The sequence below is a fragment of the Panthera tigris genome, chromosome X (assembly GCF_018350195.1).
Source record: "Panthera tigris isolate Pti1 chromosome X, P.tigris_Pti1_mat1.1, whole genome shotgun sequence".
NCBI classification, from domain to species: Eukaryota; Metazoa; Chordata; class Mammalia; order Carnivora; family Felidae; genus Panthera; species Panthera tigris.
In genome coordinates, this window is record NC_056677.1 from 52,315,925 (window position 1) to 52,323,988 (window position 8,064).

The following is an 8,064-nucleotide window of genomic DNA, read 5'->3' on the forward strand; positions in this document are numbered from 1 at the left end:
CACATTTAATCTAATCATTATTAAGATACCACCAACATTCTTCCCTGAGCTAGAACAAACAATCCTAAAAATTTGTATGGAATCACAAAAGACCCCCATAGCTAAAGCAATTTTGAAAAAGAAAAACAAAAGTGGAGGCATCACGATTCCAGATTTCAAACTGTATTACAGAGCTGTAGCCATCAAGACAGTGTGGTACTGTCACAAACACAGACACACAGATCAATGGAACATAATAGGACCTCTTATTCATAATGTCATTACCATCAGTAGCTGGATATGTAGCTGACTTTCCTAACACACAGAAACAGACACAGAGATTTAGACAAAATGAGGATACAGAGGAATGCATCCCAAATGAAATAACAGGAAAAAAACACAAAAAGAAACTTAAGTGAAACTAATATAAGGAATATACTGGATAGAGAATTTAAAGTAATGATTAGAAAGATACTCACTGGGCTTGAGAAAACAGTAGAAGGCTTCATTAATACCCTTAACAAAGAGATTAAGAAAAACCAATCAGAGATGAAGAATACAATAATGAAATTAAAAATACACTTAATGGAATAAATAGTCTAGATGAAGCAGAGGAATGAATTAATGACCTGGAACACAGTAATTAAATTAGTCAAGCTGAGCAAATGAGAGGAAAATAATTATGCAAAATTAGAATGGATTTGGTAACTCAGTGATTCCATCAAGCATAATAACATTTGCATTACAGGAAGAAGAAGAAGAAGAAGAAGAAGAAGAAGAAGAAGAAGGGAGGGGAGGAGGGGGAAGGGAGAAGGGGAGAGGGGGGAGGAGGAGGATGGGGAGGAGAAGAAGAGAGGAAATGGGGCGTAAAATTTATTTGAAGAAATAATAGCTGAAAACACGCTGAATTTAGGGCAGGAAACAGATACCTACATCCAGGAAACACACAGAACCCCCAAAATCAACACAAGGAGACCCACGTTAAGACACATAGTAATTAAAACGGCAAAAATTAGATAAAGGAAAAATGTTATTTTTTATTTTTTTTTAAATTTTACTTTAATTTCAGTTAGTTAACATACAGTGTTATATTAGTTTTCAGTGCACAGTGATTCAACAATTCCAAACATCACCTGGTGCTTATCTTGAAGTGTGGTCCTTAAATCCCATTACCTATCAAACACACCCCCCCTCCCATCATACCCCCATCAACAGTAACCATCTGTTTTTTTCTCTGCAGTTAACAGGGTGTTTCTTGGTTTGTCTCGCTCACTACTTTTTCTTTTACCCTTTGCTGGATTGTTTTGTTCCTTAAATTCCACAAATGAATGAAATCATTAATGTATTTGTCTTTCTCTGAATGGCTTATTTTGCTTAGGATAATATTCTCTAGGTCTATCCATGTCATTGGAAATGGCAAGATTTCATTCTTTTATATGGCTTTGTCATGTTCCTATATCTATATCTATGTCTATCTATATATATATCATCTATATCTATATCTATATCATCTATGTCTATATCCATATCTCTATATATTACATCTTGCTTATCCATTTATCAATTGATGGAAACTGGGGCTGTTTCAATATCTTGGCTATTGTAAATAATGGTGCTATAAATATTGGGTGCATGTATCCCTTTAAATTAGTATCTTTGTGTTCTCTGGGCAAATACCTAGCAGCGTAATTGCCAGATCATAGAATAGTTCTATTTTTGACTTTTTGAGGAAACTCCATAATGTTATTGACATTGACTGTAGAAGCGTGCATTACCACCACAGTGCAAGACAGTTCCCTTTTCTCCACATTCTCACCAAAATCTGTTGTTTCTTGTGTTGTTATTTTAAACATTCTGACAAGTTTGAGGTGATATCTCATTGTAGTTATGATTTGTATTTACCTTATGGTGATGATGAGCACCTTTTCATGTGTCTGTTGGCCATCTGTATGTCTTCTTTGGAAAAATATCTATTCGTATCTTCTGTCCATTTTTAATTAGATTACATTTAGGAGGAGTTGAGTTTTATAATTTCTTTATACATTTTGGATATTTATAGTATTTTGGATACTGACCCTATATCAGATATGTCATTTGCGAATGTCTATTTCCATTCCATAGGTTGTCTTTTAGTTTTGTTGATTGTTTCCTTCTCTGAGCAGAAACTTTTATTTTGATGTAATCCCAATAGTTTGTTTTTGCTTTTGTTTCCCTTGCCTGAGGAACACATCTAGAAAAAAGTTGGTATGGCCAATGTCGAAGCAATTACTGCTATGTTCTCTTCTAGAATTTTTTAAGGTTTTAGGTTTCACATTCAGGTCTTTCATTGATTTTGAATTTATTTTTGTTCATGGTCTAAGAAAGTGGTCCAGTTTCTTTATTTTGCGTGTAGCTTCCCAGTTTTCCCAACACCTTGGTTGAAGAGACTACCTTTTTCCAATTTGATAGTCTTTCCTGCTTTGTCAAAGATTAATTGACCATATAAGTGTGGGTTTAATTCTGGGCTTTCTATCCTGTTCCATTGATCTATATGTCTATTTTTGTGTAAGTTCCTGACTCTCTTGATTACTACACCTTTGTCTTATAACTTGAAATCTTCCATTTTAATACCTCCATTTTTTTTCTCTTTCAAGGTGCTTTGGCTATTCAGGCCTTTTTGTGGTTTCATACATATTTTAGGATTGTTTGCTCTAGTTCTTTGAAAAACGTTATTGGTATTTTGACAGGGATTGCATTACATATGTATGTTGCTCTGGCTAGCATAAACATTTTAGCAATATTTTTTCTTTCAATCCATGAGCATGGAATATATTTCCAAATCTTTATCTCTCCTCCAATTTCTATCATCTGTGTTTTATAGTTTTCCAAGTACAATCCCTTCACCTTTTTGGTTATGTTAATTCTTTGGTATCTTACTATTTTTGATGCAATTGTAAATAGGATTGTATTCTTAATTTTTATTTTTGCTGATTTATTATTAGTGTTTATAAATACAACAGATCCAAAAAGGGTTATTATCCAAAGTATATTTAAAGATTTATATAACCCAACACCCAAGAAACAAGAAATAAATTTAAAAATGGGGAGAAGAACAAACATTTCTCCAATGAAGACATACAGATGGACAACAGACACATGAAAAGATTCTCAACATCACTAATAATCAGGGCAATGCAAGTCAAAATTCAATGAGATATCACCTCACATCTGCTCCAATGTGTTATTCAAACCCAATGTTCACTTGTTGATTTTGTTTAGATAATCTGTCCCTTGATGTAAGTGGGGTGTTAAAATTACCTACTATTATTGTATTATTATTGATTAGTTACTTTATGTTTGTTATCACAGTTTTATGTATTAGGGTCTCCTATTTTGGATGCATAAATATTTATAATTGTTGTATTTTATTTTTGGATTGTCCCCTTTATTATTATATACTGTCTTTCTTTGTCTCTTGTTACAATCTTTGTTTTAAAGTTTATTTTGTCCAATATAAGTATTGTGACTCTGGCTTTCTTTTGACATCAACATGCATGATAGATGTTTTTCCATCACCTCACTTTCAATCTGCACGTATCTATAGGTCTAAAATTAGTCCCTTTTAGGCAGGTTATATATGGGTCTTGCTTTTTTATCCATTCTGTAACCCTATGTCTCTTGATTGGAGCTTTTAATCCATTTACATTACATTTTATTACTTCTTTTGTGGTTGTTTCTGAAGATTTTCTCTGATTCCTTCTTATTTTTCTTTTTTTTCAGGGTTTTCTGGTATTATTAACAGATATATTTGGATTTCTTTCTCATTATTCTTTGCATATGTAACAGTGGTTTTTGATATATGGATACCATTAGGTTTGTATATAACATCATCTGCATATAGCCATCTCTATTAAGTGGATGGTTGTTTAAGTTGAACCCATTGTTCATTGCTCTCCTCCCCATGTTTTAGGCATATGTTGTCATATTTTACATCCCTTTATTTTGTGAGTTCCTTTGACTGTTTTTTTTTTTTTGCAGAAATGTTCATTTTTACTGGTTTTGTGTTTCTTACCTTTATATTGTCAGTTTTGATTTTTCCTTTCCTCTCAAATAATCCCCTTCAATATTTATTGCTTTTTTAGTGGTCATTAAATCTTTTAATTTTTGTTTGGGAAATACTTCATCTCTCTTTATCTTCTGAATGATAGCCTTGATGGATACAATAATCTTGGCTTCAGGTTTTTCCCACACAGCACTTTAAACATATCATGTTACTCCCTTCTGGCTTGGAAAGTTTCTTTTGAAAAAGCCCCTGATATGTTTATGGATTTTTACCTTGTATGCCACTGTCTTCTTTTGTTTTGCTGCTTTAATTTTTTTCTTTATCAACATATTTTGCCAATTTAATTATGATATATCTTGGTGTGCATCGACTTTTGTTAATTTTGCTGAAGGTTGTGCCTCCTGGATCTGGATATCTGCTTCTTTCCCCAGATTAGGAAAGTTTTTAGCTATTGTCTCTTCAAATAAATTTTCTACCCCTTTTCCTCTCTTCTTCTGAGACTCCTATGACATGAATGTTATTACATTTGATGAAGTCACTGAGCTCCCTAAATCTATTCTCATTTGCATAATTCCTTTTTCTCTCTTTTGTCCAGCTTGACTACTTTCCATTACTCTTTCTTCTAGGTCATTGTTTTGTTCCTCTGCTTCTTCCAGCTTGCTGTTAATTCATTCAAGTGTGTTACTAATCTTGTTTATTGCACCCTTCATGTCCTATTTTTTTCTTTTATTTCAGTGTTAAGGGTCTCACTGATGTCTTCCACACTTTTCTCAAAACCACTGAGTGTCCTTAAGATTATTGCTTTAAATACTCCATCAAGCATGTTACTTATTTCTGTTTCTCTTAGATCTCTGGCTGTGACCTTGTCCTTTTCTTTCATTTAGGACAAATTTCTCTGTCTTGTCATTTTGTCTAGGTCACTGTGCTTGTTTCTATGTGTTAGGAAAGTCAGCTACGTCTCCTATTCTTGAGAGTAATAGCTTTAGGAAGAATAGGTCCTGTAGTGTTCTGCCATGTAATGTCCCCTGTTCCCCAGGGCCCAACACTCCCAGCAGTGTCTCCAATTTGTGCTGCATGAACTCTGCTGATTTGTGCTGGCTGCTTTATCTATCAGGCAATTCATCTGTAGAGGCTCTCTTTGCCTGTTGTGAGCAGTGTTTGGTCCCTGGCTTAAAGGTGACACCTTTTCACTAAGTGTGATGTGGTCTGCTTGTAAAATGAGGCCTGTCATCACTGACACTATAAACAAGGCTCTGCAAAACTCCAAGGTCAGGATATGTGGTGTGGGCAGGAGTTTGGGGCAGTCTTCTGAGGAAGGGGTCCAATGCACTGGGACTGTGGCAAACATGACTGGGAATGTGGGTCCACTGTAATGTGGGCCCTGGGGCTTGGTGTAAGCAAGTTTGGTAGTGAGTGCCAGCACTGTGCTTGTTCCCACAGGAGGCTATGTGTTTATATTGATGGGTGGGTGAAAGAAATGGCTCTTGACAGTTTCTTTGTTCCCAAAGTCATCTCTCTGTGAATATTGTCCCTCTGAGTCATGCTCTGAAATGCTCTGAAAATAAGCAAATTACCTCCCCCTCCATGCCCCAGTGGCTTTCCAAATCACTATTTTCACACTGTATGTGCATAGGCTGTTTCCCTACCTTCTATCCCAGAACAGCACAATGCCATCCAGGCTCTATACCAGCCAAGCCCACTGACCTTTAGAAATTAAAAATTTATGCACCACTAGTTACCAGAGCTTGACACTCAGCCTTTCTCACCTTTCACACCAATTGCTATGATGAGTGGTTTCCAACCTATGCTCCCCTGTGTATTTGTCTCTTGCTCTTCATGATTGCAGTTCCCTACCCCCTACAGTGGCCATGATCCTCTTCTCTCCAAAACCACAACTCCATACTTCCTGACTTTTTCATTGTGACCTCCTCTACATTTAGTTGTGTTTGTTCCTCCAGTCTTTCAGTAAATTTCTGAAGTATTTAGGGTTATTTTATAGTTATCTAGTTAAATTCATGGGCAAGGCAAGCCTAAGGTCCTCTTACTCTATTGCCATCTTCTTCTGATCAAGGTGAGAGCAAAAAAAAAAAAAATAAATAAATTAAAATCAGCAAGAGAAAGGAAGACAGCATACAAGGGAAACTCCATAAGGAAAATGATGGACTGTTCAGCAGAAACTTAGCAGGCCAGAAAATAGTGACAAGATATATTCAAAGTGCTGAAAGGAAAAAATCTATGGCCAAGAATATTCTATACAGCAAGGCTATTTATTCATAGCAGAAAGAGAGATAAAATGTTTTCCGAACAAACAAAAACTAAAGAAACATATGACCACTAATCCAGCCCTATAAGACATATTAAAGGATAGTTTTTAAGTGGAAAGGAAAGACAAAAAATAAGAGTATGAAAAGTAAAAACACAAAAACAATAAAAATAAATATATCAGTAATAATATATCAGTCAAAGGATTCACAAAATAAAGAATATAAAATATGACATCATATACCTAAAATGTGGAAGGAAAAGGAGTAAAGAATACATTATTACTTAAATAACCATCAACTAGAAATAGACCGCTATACACCGAGGTATATAACTAACTATGCTAATCTAGAAACTTAATAGTTACCACAAATCAAAAATCAGTATTTGATATGCAAAGAATAAAGAGTAAGTAATTCAAGTATATCACTAAAGAAAAGTAGCAATCTGGTGAGAATTCAAACTGGTACAGCCACTCTGGAAAACAGTATGGGGATTCCTCAAAAATTAAAAATAGAACTACCTTATGACCCAGCAATTGCACTACTAGGTATTTATCCAAGGGATACAAGTATGCTGTTTTGAAGAGACACATGCAGCCCAATTTTTATAGCAGCACTATCAGTAATAGTCAAAGTATGGAAAGAGCCCAAATTTCCATTGATGGGTGAATGGATAAATATGTGTTACACATATATACAATGGAGTATTACTCAGCAATCAAAAAAAATGGAATCTTGCCATTTGCAACTACATGGATGGAACTAGAGGGTATTATGCTAAATGAAAGTAGTAAATCAGAGAAAGACAAATAACATATGACTTCACTCCTATGAGGACTTTAATATACAAAACAGATGAACATAAGGGAAGGGAAGCAAAAATAATATAAAAATAGGGAGGGGGACAAAACATAAGAAACTCTTAAATATGGAGAACAGGGGGTTACTGGAGGGGTTGTGTGAAGGGAGATGGGCTAAATGGGTAAGGGGCATCAAGGAATCTACTCCTGAAATCATTGTTGCACCATATTATAACTAACTTGGATGCAAATTAAAAAAATAAATTAAATAATAATAATTAATAATAATAATAATAACAATAATAATAATAAAAGAAGACTAGAAATCCATTAAAGACAGCAAGAGAAGATGGATCAGATAAAAACTTCAACCACAAAAAAGTAACAAAATGGCAATAAATTCATATCTATCAATAATTAGTTTGAATGTAAATGGACTAAATGCTCCAAAAAAATAGGCATAGGGTCTCAGAATTTATAAAAACACAGCACTTATTGCCTATAAGGGACACATACATTTGTCATGCAAATGGATGTCAAAGGAAAGCCAGAGTAGCAATACAAATATTAGATAAAATAGATTGTAAAAAGAGGCAAAAAAATGAGCAGTTTAGGGCATTGAGGAGGGCACCTGTTGGGATGAGCACTGGGTGTTGTCTGGAAACCATTTTGGCAATAAATTTCATTAAAAAAAGAGCAGTCTAACATAATAAAGAAGACAATCCAAAAAGAAAATCTGATAATTATAAATATTTATGCACCCAACATGAAGAACCCAAATATATAAAACAATTAATAAAAAATATAAAGAAACTAATTGATAAAAATACCATAATAGTAGGGGACTTTAACACCCCATTTACATTAATGGACAGATCATCTAAACAGAAAACCAAGGAAACAATGACTTTGAATGATACACTGGACCAGATGGACGTAACAGATATATTCAGAACATTTCATCCTAAAACAACAGAAT